At 48.3% G+C, this 16491-nt stretch overlaps 1 protein-coding gene across 1 annotated transcript in view; it reads right to left on the bottom strand.

Moving 5' to 3' along the window:
* Nucleotides 1-16491, bottom strand: part of ush (Zinc finger protein ush) — a 329719-nt gene that overhangs the window by 125512 nt on the left and 187716 nt on the right. The gene's annotated exons all lie outside the window — the stretch shown is intronic.

Genomic DNA, 16491 nt, shown 5'->3' with positions numbered 1-16491 from the left:
CTCCTTACCCGCGTCGACAGTGAGAACGGGATCTCGAGGCACCGCGGCGTGCATTTATTAGACATTTTTAGTTGCTGCGTACGTAGCGACAATGCGTACGCAACGCTCACTACGTTCCGTACGCTGTAAAGGACACCCCCGTCACACTTATAGTTGGCCGTACCGCCGCGGAGCAGTGCGTAGCGCGTTGTGTTGTGTTGCCATCTAGTGACAAACACTGAAGCGCTGTAGCGCTCGGCTCAACATTTTTCAGTTTCTGACAATATGAATAGTATATTACTGTTTTTAATGAAGGAAAAAATGTATAATGTTTAATGAAGTGCAAAAGTAGGCACATGACTAAAAAAAATTATTCGACAGGTGCGGTTGCTATGACGATAAACGTACACAACCTTAGTTAGGCCTAAAAGGTCAAAAATCGCCTCATTATCTGAAAAACAAGGGGCATTTGTCCCTAATATTTTGGCGTGTGGGTGAGAGTAGACAAAATAAAAGCTAACAGCACAGTTTAGAGCAAGCCATCGCATTGAAGAAAGCAGCGGCGAAGTGAAATCGGTCCGAAGCGGGCGAGATGGTCGCCGCCATGTTCTCTACGCAGCACGTAGCGTCCCGCGTTGCGTACGCTACGTTATGCTTTACAGCGGGCGGGCGTCCGCAACGCGCGTCTAGATACGCTGCGTTCTGCGCATGCGCATTCGTTACCCGCGGTGTCGTTGCGTACGCAAGCTCACTGCGTACGTCCAACTAAAAGTGTCTATTCTCGTTCACGTGGCGTTGTTAGACCACGGGCAGAATACGAAGAACGTCGCCTCAGTGTTTAACAACTCGGGCATCACAAAAACGAGGCAGAAAAATCAAATTCGAGTACAAATTGTTTCTTCTTCCCGTGGTGAAGTCAAAACACCGAAGTTGTCGACAGGCGTCATACAGGGAGAGTGCGCCTCTGAACAGGATTTGCGGACTGCACTTGGTGGCCGCAGATGATGGTGGCGTTGTGGTTTGGGACCTGCGCTTGACATGCGGAGGGCTGACGAAGAGGAAGTCACACTGTTGCAGCACAAATTGAATGCTATCAGGGACAGTTGATGCTCCCGGCGTTATGGCGCAAACCAATAGCTCCATGTGAGCAGGAATGACACAGGAAGAGGCAGTGCTCCTGGCCCGCGCACTGAGACGGGCAATTGAGGCAGGAGGGAGCCAAAAAGGAGAACTATAGAAGGGGTTATTATAGGGTGTCGGTTTGTATCTTGCCCAGGGGGTGTGCCTGGGCGGCGGTGAGGGCCGAGTAAGGATGGGGTAGCGTCCTGTCTGAAATGTTGGACTCGGCCTTACTGAAGCCCCGTGTATAAAGTAAGGCGTCCTACGAGGAGGGAGGGTGTAGCCGTGGAGTTGCCGGTGCTCGGGAAAGTATGTTGCAGGCAGACTGATGTGCCGCTAATTGTCGGCAATTCTGGCGTGAATCTACACCACCGCGACGGAAGACGGAGAGAGGGTTCCGAGTACTAATAGAGACGTACTAGCGGATACGTATACCTGTTTACCGGAAGCACGCGCAGTGGCCCCGCCTGGCCATGCCGCTACCACTCCGCGTGCGCAACCGCGGCGTCCGTACATGTATACGCTAGTACCTCTCAGCTATGCTAAAAGTCTCTAATGATACGTCGGTGTGGAGTTCTTCGGGCCGAGAGAGTGAGACGTTGGACCGTGCGGACGATCTGCATTGAGTCCGTGTATATGACAAATTTCGGGGGAGCGACGAGAAGTTAGCCGATCTCGATGGCAAGGTGGCAGGAAGGCGTAGCAGTGATTGTTACCTGCGCAACAGAAACTACCGCGGACAGACACCTGGGTGGCGACAAAAGCGATACCACACCTCGACTTACTACAGACGTCCTCCAGACTATAGCCAGACTGGTAGCGTTTTACGTTTCAGTGCGCGCGGCACGTCAGACACACGCTGCGTGTGGCTTCGGCAGAAAACGGATGCTCGGGCAGCTGGCGTCGAGAAAGTGCTGCACATTCTGATCAAACCTGCTTTCTCCGCTAGACTGTTACGTGGCTGCGATGGATACAGAAACATTGTTTGACTACAAACATAGCGCCTCCATACACAGGAACCTCCAGCATAGGTTCGCTGTATCACTTAAACTGATACGACTAGGTGAATGCGTCAGGAAAAACACTAGCCGAAATACCAGCAGGGGTGCAAAACGCCTTTACAACGATCGCGCTTTATTGCTTCGTGTCACGTGATGAAAAGTTTAAAGAATGAAGCTGTATTTTATGCCAACCTTTACTGCAAAAATACTGCTGGTGTCCGTCTACAAAACATATCCAATGGCCTATTCCAGTCGGCGATCGATATGAAGCAAGTTTTCTTGCCCCGCGAAACCGAAGAGCGTGTTTCAATGGGCGACTATATTCAGATCATGTATCCTGATTGGACCGTCACGGTATGGCCCCTAGATTCCTAGACATCTTGCTCCGTCGCGGATTCGGAGAGCTGCTCCGGATCGCCGAATGGAATACGCCGTAAGTCAGCGTGCGCCGCAAGAGAGCTTAAAGCGTTTTCGTATACCACTTAGCAAGCGCCTCAATAGCCGCGTTTTACGACGTCTTGACGTCCCAAAAAAGCCGGAGTCGGATCGCTTTCACAGCGATGCATTAATAGAAAGCATATCTCATAGCTCGTCGACGAGCTCGAGATAACGTGGGCAGTGCTCCAGAAACCGCCATCGCTAACAGGCGGCTAAACAGGCATTTTTGATTCATTCAACACGCAGGGATCCAAACCGAGCGCTTCGCTTGCGCAATGCGCGACGAAGTGGGCTCCTTCCATCGCCGACACCCGGAGAGGGTGCAGAAAACGAAAGCGCGGCTGGGCGGAGGAGAGAGGCGACCACACTCGCTCGCGCCAGCCCTCCGCTCCAGGGAAAACGTGTGCTGCGCGGTGTAAACGAGTTAGTATGTATACATATCAGCGCCGTATCAAAATCCGGTTTCGGCGAACGCGCCGTCAAAGCGAAGTGTCGCGATGCGGCCGGATCGGAAAGGGCCGCGTCAGAAAAAAACGGCGAAGGGCAGCCGCGATGCGTGGCGGCGGGCCCCCAAAGGTTGCGGCGGCGGTGGGGAGCGTCCGCAGGGGGGAAGGGGGTGCTAATGAGGCGCTATCAGTCGGAGCTGCGCCGATGCCGCCGCTGCTGCTGCTGCTGCAGAACGCGAAGCGCACTAAGGCGTGATTTCGCGTACCCTGGCTGCGTTATTCACGGGGAAGACGATTGGGAAAGCTCCCCATCTTCTTAAACGCCAACTTCTTAAGAAATACGAGCCAAGCCAGCGCTAAAGCAAATACGGGGTGGAAGGAGGGCACACTACGCTCGTATATATAGGGATGCTGCAGGCAGCCAATTTTGGCGGTGCTTGATTACACCGCGCCCCTTTTCCTCTTGGTCACTGCAGAACTTCCTATGGTCGAAAGCTACACGTTGGCTAGGAGGCCCGCCGTTGAGGAGAACTGCCGATTAATTTCGACCACCTGGGGTTCTTAGATGTCCAGCTCCATCGAAAGGCGGCCGCCGCTGCCTGGATTCGTTCCCGCGACGCAGCATTCGGCAGGAGAATGCCCGTGGCCGCTGATCCACTGAGCAGGGTCGTTTTTGCTTTTTCTAGTGCACATAGCGAAAAATGTCAAACAACAAGTATCAGGAACACCAGAGAGTGCTGTTCAACTTCGTAAAACGAAGGAAGGGGGTAATTACTCTTTATTCGCTGAAACAGAGTTAAAGGCCGGCCCAAACTTACCACACTGCGCCCCTCTCGCATGCTACGGCTCACGATAACCATATGCGGCAACTGCCGCCTTGGCGAAGAGCCGTGAACCCAGCGTACTTCCAGCGATGGCCCATTCGGGAATTTTCTCTTTTCAAACAATTTCAGGAACCAAAATTGTTTCACTTCTAAATTGACGGAGTTTTCAAGCTGCTGCACGGAAAAAGGGCCTGACATAGGGAATGTAGGTTCTAATTGGGGGAATTTTCGCTCACGGCATGGAACATCACTGCCAACCTCGATTAGAAGCAAGGCACCAAAGCACGTCAAAGGCAGCAAAACAAACCTTTGTGCACGGACTGCCCACGAACCAGACCTTAACGCGATAGCGTTAAGGAGCTCGTGTCGCAAAGAATCCGGCGTCAGCGTCGTCGATCGTGAGCGAGAAATCCAAATCTCTAGAGAAGCAACCTAGACACAGGCGGGACACCTAGGTCACGTGACCTTGTAACGCCATCACAACCTGCCCATCGGATTGTGGGCAAACTGCGCACCGTGGCAGGTGGCAAATAAATTAATGAACAGTCGCGAGAGGCTAGTGGGAAGAACAACCTGGGTCGCCCAAGCCCTACCGATGGCAGCAGCTGCCATCGTAGCGCCGTGGCGCATCGTTTAACCGCTGCACCACTGCGCCAGGGGAGTGATTTGACGACTCCCAGGGATCTATGAATGTTAAGTATAGAAAATGAGCAATGCTGTATACACGGGTATTAATCCACTAAAGCTATCGCGTCATACCCTAAGGCGGAGCTTAAGTGTCCCCTCCAATTTTTTCCGTTTCGTGCACATAAAGTTGCACTCAGTTTCTTTTCCGTCCCTACGTCGAGAAGCACCGTAAAGGCCGGAATACATGGAGCGTTTTTACCGCGGCGAGTCGTCGATTTTCGCCCGACAGCGCAGATTTGACGCCCGACGTCGAGAAAACCGCCCGCCGCCGCCGATCAGGACCGGCTAGATTTTGACGCGTGGCGTCCGGTGAGACCGGAAGCGGCGGTGAGAAAGCCCGCTCTTCCGGTCCTCGGCCAGCCGCCGCCAACATAGCCGCCATGGCCGTCGAGCTACTCAGTGTTTTGAGCACGGAAATGTTATTGTCGTGAAAATAAACGCTTCCATCAGACTTGAAATGTCGCTTTTTTTGGAGAACAAGGCCGAATCTTGGATCGGAATGCCTACGCTCCCTCCCTGAAGCGAATGTGTCGAAGACAACCGCAGCCGCTGGTGTCCGCGGCTGAGCGGGCGTCCAAAGGTACGCGACGGCATGCATTCGAGCACGCAAATCTTTATAGATACTTAAGCGCGCGTGCTAAAATTTGTACAGCGGTGTCGAAGTGAAGCTCTCCTGATTTTAACAGAATGGTCAGCGTCGCTGCTCTCCGAGACCTCCTTGCACAGTGGTGTTTGCTACTTGTTGATCACATTTGCTTTCGCGACGAGGGATACGCGGCGGCGCGCCGCCGCTTCAACGCTCCATGTATCTCCAGCCGGGCGTCGCGCCGCCGCGACGTTTTCTGCCGCGCGAATGTCGTCGAAAAAAACGTCGCATGTATCCCGGCCTTAACGCGCACTGTTTAATAAACACGACAGCCGCTGGTGAAGCGAAACGCGCGTGCTATAACCGCGGCTCGTACGTAGGTAGCATGTGTTAAGTATCCCTTGCCGCGACCGAGAAATCGGGACAAGGGACTGCACCAGCACAATGGTACACTGAAGCAGTTATCTCATTCGCTTTCAGCGACAGCACAGCCCCCTAGATTGTCTTCGCAAAGTACTTTCATTGGAAAAAAAAAGGGGGGGGGGGGGGGGGGGGATCCCATTCCTGTTTTTGAACGTCCCCTCTCGTGCGCACAAGCTACTAACCTGCTGCAGCCCTCTGAGGCACGCAATACGCGTTGTTATCGACGAAGGCGCCATACAGTAAACAACGCGCCACTCGCGTCCCCTCCGACAGAGCGAGAGGCAACGCTGCACTGGGTCACGAGCACGAGCTGGGAGCACGCTCATGACCCGCTAAGCAGCGCCGGCAGCCGGGGCCAAAGCCGACCCGCAGCGGCGCGGTTGCGAGCGTCCGGCCTGCGACCGGGTTCCGCGAGCGCGTTCTGCTGCTCGGGGGCTGGAAAGGGCGCAAGGTGAGCGGCGGTTCAAACAACGCGCCGTTGGCGAGACAATGGTCGCAGCACACCCCGCGCGCGGTATCAGCGACGGCGATCGCGCCATCGCCCAGACGGCATCCGCGAAGGCTGGCGCTTCCCGAAACCGACGGCGGACCTTGGGCTGTCCGCGGGCACAATGGAGCGGCAGCCGCCCACCGTTCGGCCGGCCAAGGTGAAACCACCGCGGGCGTGCAGAGACGCGCGCGCTGGGCGCCGCCGGCCGAAAGACAAAGCGCGCGCGGCACGGAAACTTTAACGCGCGCGCAGCTCGGAGAAGAAGTGCGACGAACATTCGCCATCAGCAGCGAACGAAAAATTCTGTCGAAAACAGGGATTTATTTTGCTCCTTCAGAAAGGCGGACTGAACCCGAGCCATATACCGGGTTGTCACAGCTATTGTTAACCAAAGGTTAAAAATATAGAGAAACAAAGTAGGTCGAGGTAATTCCGCCATGTTGTTGACCACTGTATGTAGTTACTCAAAGTGTTTTTTGTGTTTTTGGCCAAATGAATAACGAAAGAAATTGAAAAAAAAAATACATGTTTAGCTATTCCGTTCCCGGCAAAAAAAAACTCAGCGCCAAAATGCAGAGGGTGCCAAAAAAAAAAAAAAAAAAGTCTAAATCATCAGTTTTTTTATACTCATGTCAGGTGTATATGAGTTTTTTCCCGAGTTGAAAAAAAAAGCGCCCGGAATATGAAAAAATCCACGAGACTAGGCGCTTGCGCGCCGCTATGTACAGCAGCGTTCTCAAACCCGGAGTTCGTGAACGTAGCCGCGTTCGACGATGCCGCGAGTGCGACGGGACGCAAACAATGAAGTAGGCGCTGGTGGCAACACTGAAAGCAACACTTGTGACCGGGCCGCGTTCAGTGCGGAAAAGAGCGGCCGCGCCAGTTCCGGGTAGCTATACGCAAGCAGGAACAAGGCAGCGTTCTTAGTCGTCGGTCGGGCGCGTTTCGTCTGTCGGACAGGAGAAAAACCTCCAATTTCAGAAGCGACGCACTGTGTCGTAATGCAAACACGGCACATGTGAGGCGTCAGAGGAGAGAGGCTCTGCGTCGACTAGGAGCGCAAAATATAACGAAGACGGCAGAGAAAATACGCGAATGGCTCGAATAGTCTACTAAGCATTTTTTTTAATAACAAAAAACACCTACAACAGTTGCACTGCAATAACGTATTACGGAGTGATCATCCTCAAAGCTTTCTCTGATTTAGCGCGTTACGTTACACAGCGGTAAGACCTGATAATAGATTGCAAACGTAAATCTGCGCGAAAACAGGTCGTGCCTTGCATTACCCGTACACACTGAAATGGCACAATCATTTCGGGAGCCGGAATACGCGAGTTCTCCAGAATGCCACGAAACAATAAGCAGCCACGTCGGCTGGAGGCAAAGAAAAAAATAGCGTATTTCAACGGTGCTAAGCTACCCACGGGCTACGAGGCGCGCGTAGAGGATGACTTGGTAATGGTGTCAACTACTGGGCTATATTCAATACACAAGCGCGTCTGCATTTCGCCGCAATCTAAATGCGCCAGGAATCGAACATGTGGTGTCGACCTCGGAGCAGAACGTTAGAGCCGCTGAGAAAATTGCGGCTGGCAGCAGCATTAGTGGCAGGAAATTCTGCGAAAATACCTCGAGCCACGAAGCCATTGCTCTCAACGCAGGAGGATGGTGACAGAAATACAACAATGCAGCTCGCGGCATGTTTACTCAATGGTAGTGCAAATGGAAATGACTGATAAACGAGGTTCTCAATAAAAATCGATCTGAACGTTGGGAGATTTTTGAATGCCCCAGGCTTCTTAATCTATAGCTCCAAGTCAAAACACACTGGTCTTTCTCGAATCGAACATTGCCGAAATGGAACCGCCAGTACTAAGTATCGCGCAACAGCGGTCGATTTCCAGCTAGAAAAATGTATTGACGGCCGGACCGCTAAAATGAGTGAGTCCTCGTTAGTGGACTAGGCGAACTGCAGCGAAAATCTATATACACTGCAGTAGATAAAGATAACCAGGTCTCCTCGTGATTTATTGAACGCAGGGCTTACCAGTTCCTAGTGAAGCCGGGAATATATTGGCAGTAAGCCAGATGTTTCGCGAAGGCACCCATACTATGCACGAATATGAACAATGGTCATTTCAAATCATACAAGCACAAAACCACGTAAGCGAAGGAGGCCATGAAACATTTTCAGTGGTTACTACTGTTTTGAATGATCACCAGCAACGATCACTCCGATAGGTCACTCGAGCATCCCTCAGGCACCTAATCCACCTACCTACCCCACATTCCCTGCTGCATGCTGCTAGACAGCTAAGTAACCCAACAAGCAAACTATAATTGACCAGATTTAAAGCCCACCCGACCGCACACATTTCAAGTCTTCCCGGCAGCAACGGCCCTCTCCTCTCGGACTACCTTGACGCGAGGAAACGAACTCTCCTTACACAGGCAGCAGCAATGAGAGGTTTTCACTGAAGTTCATTCGATCCTCACCAGGGTGGCTGATAATCCTGCATGCGACACCGACGGTTGAGAAGAGCCTACAGACCGTTTTGATTTCCACTTTTGCTGGCAGTGTTCAGAGAGGCTGCAGCACTCCTCAGCATTGCAACGTCTGCCTGGACGACAGATAATTATTGGACAGCAATCCTGTCAGCACGCATGGCCTTGAAGCGACTGTTTCGTTTTCTAAAGACTACGTCTTTCCTTTATTTCCCCGTGTCACCAGTAAACGAATTCTGAACTGGTTAGCTCTAATGCATTCATCTTCTTTCTCTGTGTGGTATTCCACGTGGATGTGGAACCCCGCCGCTATACACGGATACAACGCAAGAACGAAGCGGCAAATGTCTCTCAAAGAAGGCCCTCCAGTGAATGGCGTCAACTAATTTTCATGACCCCGCAGCTAAGCTCTTGACACGCTAGCGTGGCAGGCGATTAACTTAATTAGCGTGACTTGGGATTAAACCCCCGATTAACCGCGCCGTCATTACAACCGGTCGATGCCATTGGCTGGAGGGACACCTTTACCTTAGTGTGATAGGGGATAAACCTCGGATTAACCGCGACGGCACGAAAATCGGTACCTCCTTGATCCCAACGTGAATGGAGGTTAACCAAGAATTAACCGCGACGTCATTCAATTGAATTGGTCGACGTTAGTGTCTGGAGGGAGGGCCTCCTTTGAGGGGAATTTGCCGCTCCGTTCTTGAGTTGTATCCGCCTGCACCTGCCTCTTTAGTAGGCGCACGGTTCGATGGATGGCTTGCGAATGGCGCATACTGGTGTGCGAGTCTTGTCTCATCATCATCATCAGCCCGGCTATGCCTACTATACAGGCCAAAGGCCTTTCCCATTGATCTCCAGTTAACCATGCCCTGAGCCAGCCGCAGCCACCTTCTACCCCCTGCGACGCAAATTTCCTACTTTCATCCACCCACCTGACTTTCTGCCGACCCACTAAAGGTTTTACCACCCATGCGCCACCTGCTACGTTATTGTATGCCTTCTCTTGGAATCCACTCTGTTATCCCGCTTGACCATCCACTGCCTATTCTTTGCATTACATGCCCTGCCTATGTCCGTTTCCTCTTCGTGACTTCAGAGAGGATATCATTAACTCCTGCTCCGCAATCCACATTGTCCTCTTTGTCTCTTAACGTTACACCTAATACTTTCCTTTCCATAGCTCCCTGCGCTGTCCTCTATTTAATCTACAGTCTTTTCGTCAACCTCCAAGTATTTTTTCCCCATAGGTGCCAAATGCACGCACTTCATTCATATTCAATTCGAATACTCTCATGGCCCGGATCTGCAATTATTTCCTGGTCTAGATGGGCGTACTCTCAGACAACATTCAAAACCTTGTTCCATATCGTAAACTGTTGCTCTTATCCCCGCCAGTTTAACATTGATTTTCTTCGTAACAATTTTTGGCCCCACTTTTCTGTTTTGCGCATTTAGATACTCAGTCGTGCACTGCAATTCCTCCCGTTAGTTACTTAGCAGAGTAATGTCATCAGCAAATCGTAGACTACGAAAATGTTCTTCAATAATTTTTATCCCCAGCACTTCTGAAAACGACCCACTGAGTACCACTTGGAAAAATACAGGCAGTGAATAGGAGCAACGAGGTTGTGCCACCCTACCGACACCCTTTCTGATTGATATGTTCTCACTTTCCTCTTGAGGACTAAGGTCGCTGCGTAGACCAATAGATATTAAGGCGGAAGCCTTTAATGCCTCATCGTTGTAAGCAGGAGCTGTCGACAGAAATGTCACGCTTTTCAGTTGGTCGAAACGGTCGTAACGTCACAGTGCGCGAATTTCAAACGGGGCCAATTGTACTTTGGCTACTAACCATGCAACCAATTAAAGGGATCGTATAGTGATGCTCCAAGTAAGTTTCAGTTTAGTTAATTGCTTACTTAACCAATTAGTCCGATTAACCTTTCTAGTCAGACCAGATAAATAAATAAAACCGAGTAAGAAATTGGCCGAGCTTGGGAATCGAACCCCGGTCTCCGGAGTGCGAGTCGAGCACGCTACCACTACGCCATGTCAGCTCGATGGTTTGGAATGAACAAAGGTGCGCCTAGTGAATACGGTGTCTTCGTTCACTCCCATCTTCCCCCCTTTCCGTTACGGCGAGGTTCAGCCCTTATAAAAATTTATATAGAAAGTCCATAGACTGTCTATAGACTTTAGTCTATGAAGTCTATAGACTGTCTATAGACAAATCCTTTAGACTGGTCTATAGACAGTCTATAGATTTATGGCCATACACTTTTAGTAGACTTTTGTCTATAGACAGTCTATAGACAAATGTCTACTGAAAGTCTATAGGTCTATAGGAAGTCTATAGACACATGTCTATAGACAGTCTATAGACGATCTATAGACTTATGATCATACATTTCCTATAGAGTTGTCTATAGACCGTCTATAGACACTTGTCTATAGACGACCTATAGACTTATGGCCATGGACTTCCTGTAGATTACCGTCTATAGACAGTCTACAGACAAAAGTCTACTGGTCCAGTAGACATATGTCTATAGACTGTCTATAGACATTCCATAGGTGTGTGGCCTGGCAGTGCTATCGACCTTTGTCTATAGACAGTCTATAGACCCCTGTCTACTAAACTATTAGTAGACCATTATCTATAAACTGCCTACAGACAGTCTACAACCACTGAAAAAAGTCACCAGAGTTCACAAATGACACAATCAATATACTTACAAATTTAGTTTTATTTCCAAGCTATCCAGGCCGGGAATATGCAATACATGGACCATAAGAATGCACAATAACATAAATGTTGAAAGTAACAGTCCCGCTAGTTTCTTCAGAAGCTTTCTTGCGGCCTGTTGTCTGCAGTCAATCATCCGGGCATGTTCACCTGTACAGCACAAAGGAAAAAAATAACAGAGGAACTGAAAAAAAAATTCCCATACCATATCTACACATGTGCTTTACAATGAAAGGCATATCCTGGCTATGCCATTCCAGAAAGGCAATCTTGATCTTTTGGTTTGGTTTTATGGGGTTCAAAGACCCAAGGCGACACAGGCTACAAGACGCTGAAGTGAAAGGCTGCGGAATAATTTCGGCCAACTCTGCAGAGTACACAAGCCTTTAGCATTTTGCCTCTATTAAAATGCGACCGCATAGGACGGAATCGAACCTGCATCTTTCAGGTCGCCAGACGAACATGATAGCCACTGAGCTATCACGCCGGCGCAATCATTTCAGTAAATACACGACAGATTATAAGTGTCTTAATTCATAAAACATTGTAACAAAGACCCGTAATCCCTGGAGCACTCTACTCTGATTCCAGTACTGATACTGATTTCTGTATGGCAGTCCTTTTACATTATTTGTAACAGAAGACATTGAACAATTGTGCCACATATCTGCATTGACTCGCAAGGAGGTGTTAAGAATGCCACCTCCATAAAATACAGATTCAGCGCACCTTACACAGGGATCCAAAAAGAAGAATAATGCGGCATTTATTCTTATAACCGCTATAGAAGAAGCGCTTCAAAATACCCTGCGTGAAGCCTGGTATACCCGGCCAAATTTTTAACTGGCTCTGGTGTTGCATCGCTAAATGCACCTTGTAAAAAAGGTGCCTTTTAGCTACACTGCTGGCATATTCATGCTGTAATTTGACGAGTGAAATGTCATTTCGTGGTTCCTTTTTGTTCATATAATGTTTGAGTGCAGCACTTGCGTGTTTAGATCAACGTTATCAGAAATATTCGTCTGCCACTACAACAGCTGAAACAAGCGGCAGACGCAGCAATGAATCTAGTCCATATGGCCTCCTCCTCTGGGTAAACTACCACTCCTTTCATGGCGGACAAGTCGTCTACCTAGAGTAAGTGCAAATGCGCAACCAGAACCATTGGTGCGTATTCCGCTTGTTTCAGCTGTTCGTAGCAGCAGACGATGAATATTTCTGATAACTTTGATCGAAACACGCAAGTACTCCACTCAAACGTTATATTAACAAAAAGAAACTATGAAATGCCATCTCACGTGTCAAATTACAACATGAATATGCCAGCAGTGTAGCCAAAAGGCACCTTTTTTACAAGGTTCATTTATCGATGCAACACCAGAGCCAGTTAAAGATTTGGCCGGGTGTACGTAAGCCGATACTCAAACGGGCACAAGCTATACAAAACCAGCAGGCAGAAGCGACCAGTTCACCACAGATTTGCGCCTATAACTTGAAGCACAAAGATGGAACAGCATACTCATACATCTGCGCGTGCTCTTAGAAACAAGCGGGTTGCAGCGCTTCCATGCCGCGCTCATTATTCAGAAAACCCATACTGCACACAGAGGCTGCAGCTGCGCCGTTTCAAAAGCAGTCGCGAGTTTAAGAAAACAAATTACTGTCACGATAAAATACCGTCTGAAATTCAATTAGTCTTTCCTTCAAGTGCAGCCCCAACAGCGCCGTAAAGAGGTGTGTTTCTTGCATGGAGGTAGCCTAACCCAACGCTGCTAGAAAAATCAACGAAAGCATTGAACGCGCTCAAAGTAGGAAGTATTTAAATGAAACAATTAACGCTTTCAACAGGTGCAGCTATAATAACACGAGAGCTTAATTTAATTTTAGGCGCAAATAAGCGGCGAATTACATCGGCGCTTTCGTAAGTTAGCAGTCTGAAATCAGAAACACATACTTTGCCTCTCGCGCAAATGGTATTAGAGAAATCTGTGCACGCGTGAGCGGGATTCATGAACGAACCACTCGGAAAGAAATGTAAGCCACCTCTTGTCGAGCCGACCTTTACCCACCTTTCAAAATGAAGTGCCCGCAGGCGAGCGGGGGCGGCCAACGGCTCTGATGACAGACATGGAGGAATCCGTACGTGTGCAACGACGGGGAGACGGGATGGAGCTCGTGGGTTCTTCGCGGTGTTTGAGCACGCCTGCCAATCGCGCGGGCAATGAATTTTATACCATCACACTAAAAGCATTCCTTCAGCGCTGCTTAACTACAACTTTGACAAACGTCTCGCGCTCCAGTCTGTAGCGTTACAAGACACCTTTGCTGAAACGTCGGCGCCCACGACGCGCACCGAGCGAGCGTCCATACGTAGGAAGGAAATGCACACCTCAAAAAGAACAGCACTCCAAGGTCCAGACAGGCGATAACACAAAGATTAGAAAATAAATGTAATCCACCACAGAACGAGAGTGTATGTAAGTACGTTTTCGGAGGTGCAAAGTAAATTGAGCTCACATGCACGGCGCTAACTACCGCACAATTCCATTTCGGCCGTCATTCACAGGCTAAACGACATTTCTGGCCGCGCGTCTACCTTGAAACACGAAAACTCTAGTAGACAGCTCGCGAGGAGCGGCTTATCATCAAGGGCATCGCACAGACTGCCTTTCCGCGTGTTAGTAAAGACAGCGGCACAGAGATAAGCGGCATTAGTCGAGAACCCGATGGCTTCCGCCTTAGAAACGAAGATAGGACGTTTGTCACTGCGCACATAATCTGTTCTGCACACACAGCTCTGCTTAGAGTGGTTTAGGAGACCAAATGAATAAAATATAAACGTATAGACTTACCGTAAGCGGACGATGCAGCTGGATTTTGAAGAAAACGTAATCCGCGAAAAAAACGCCGACTCCACCGATGCAGCCACGCACAGGGTTGTTTGCAGCCCGAATGATTTTCCGCCGTCTCGTGGTAAAACGGTAAAACGTGAAACAGAAACCCATTTCACGGTCGTATCTTTATCGCTCGCACTCTTTCCGTGTGGAGCTTGATCTGATATCCAAGACCACAGAAGGTAACTGGTTTATAAGCGTGAATTCTTCGCATACCCTCTAAAAACCTTATTGTTTTCGTGAAAAGAGAACCGAAATCTAACTGCTTGACTGTATACGCGCCGCATCTCCTACCGAATAGTATGTGGTACAATTCTCAAATAATAATTATAATGTTGCATAGCATAACGTCTTTTTTGCGTGTGTTCGTGTTTAGAAAACTGATATGTTCGACATCAGCGTGTCATCGGCTCCGAAGCAACAGGTGCAAGGGTAGGAACGAAAAAATACTGGCTTTCTGATTGTTGCGTCGGTGAACTTATTCACGTGAATACAAACTGCAAAGGTATAAATGGCAGATGTTAATCACACAGAGGACCAGGCTCTTTGAGACTATTCTGAGGTGTTTCTAAGCGATGGGCGCTTCCTTGAATTCTCACACCCGTCTTTCCCCCTTTATTTTCAGGACGTTTTAAAGAGAAATGTAGAAGCGTTGATGAAATGTGTCTGATTTCAGCGCGTTGGACAGTAGCGATCGAAAGATGGAATGGAACTGTGTCGAGCGATTCCTTTAAGGGACAGCGTATTCATTCGATGTAGTACAGTTTGCGGCGCCCTTACTTCAAGAACGGCTGCCTTTCCGCGGCTTACTTGTTAGCATTAAATATTTAATTGTATTGCCAATATACGTCACGATATAACGAAAAGGAGCTTGTCAAGGCTCCTGAAAATATACAGGTGGGTGTTGTAATGTCCTCACGCAATACGTTTTTAATTTCCGTAATAGCGATGGAGGTGGAGGACTCCCGACATAGTTGCGGTCACCAGATGCAGGTCCCCGCAGCATGCAGTGCAAAAAGAAATTGACATTGTTCTATACTTAGTCGAAAGTCAGTGTATCGAACATTGTTAGATAAAATTAGGATTGTTATAGACTGGTCTATAGACAGCAGACTATCTATAGTGTACAGTGCATAGACGAAAGGAAATTGAGGTATTTGTAGACTGTAGTCTATAGAGAGTCTATAGACCGACTATAGACGAAAGGAAATTGAAGAAGCTATAGACCGTAGTCTATAGAGAGTCTATAGACCGTCTACAGACGAAAGCAAATTGAGGCTATATATCTTAGTCAATAGACAGTCTATAGACCATTTATAGACGAAAGAAAATTGAGCCAGCTATAGACTTTAGTCTATAGAACGTCTATAGACAAAAAGAAATTGAGTCAACTATAGACCTTTGTCTATAGAGAGTCTATAGACCGTCTATAGACAAAAGGAAATTGTGACAGCTATAGACCTTAGTCTATATCGTGTCTATAGACCGTCTATAGACAAAAGGAAATTGCAGCAATTATAGACTTTAGTCTATAGAGAGTCTATAGACAAAAGGAAATTGAGGCAGCTATATACCTTAGGCTATAGCGAGTCTATAGACTGTCTATAGACGAAAGGAAATTGAGGTAGTTATAGACCTAAGTCTATAGGGAGTCTATAGACCGTCTATAGACGAAAGGAAATTGAGACAGCTATAGACCTTAGTCTATAGGGAGTCTATAGACCGTCTATAGACGAAAGGAAATTGAGACAGCTATAGACCTTAGTCTATAGATAGTCTATAGACCGTCTATAGAAAAAAGGAAATTGAGGTAGTTATAGACTTAAGTCTATAGAGAATCTATAGACCGTCTATAGACTAAAGAAAATTGAGGCTGCTATAGACTTTAGTCTATAGAGAGTCTATAGACAGTCTATGGACAAAAGGAAATTGAGAAAGCTATAGACTTTAGTCTATAGATTTTCTATAGACTGTCGATAGACAAAAGTAAAAGTCTATAGGATGTCTATAGAGTCTATAAAAAGTCTATAGAAAGTCTATAGACCATTTTTATAAGGGAGGTGTGCACCGAGATATGCGAGACAGATACATTTCCTTTCCTCAAAAACCAATTTACTGACGAGCAAGGCGTATTTGTCCGCGTTTCAGATTGGTCCAAATTGTCGTGATGTCACCACGCGCGAATTTCGACGGGTGTCCACCGAAATATGTGAGACAGTTACTCCGCAACTTTCTTTCGTCAAATACAATTTTCGACTAGTGTCTACTGACATATGCGAGACAGTTAATGCGTAATTTCCTTTCCTCAAATACAATTTTCATTTTCTTCATTACGGCCCCTCTT

Source organism: Amblyomma mixtum, chromosome 3 (genome assembly GCF_055824585.1).
Source record: "Amblyomma mixtum isolate Tamu chromosome 3, ASM5582458v1, whole genome shotgun sequence".
In the NCBI taxonomy this organism is placed as follows: Eukaryota; Metazoa; Arthropoda; class Arachnida; order Ixodida; family Ixodidae; genus Amblyomma; species Amblyomma mixtum.
Note: the sequence above shows the minus strand (reverse complement) of the source record. Positions and strands in the feature narration are given on the sequence as shown.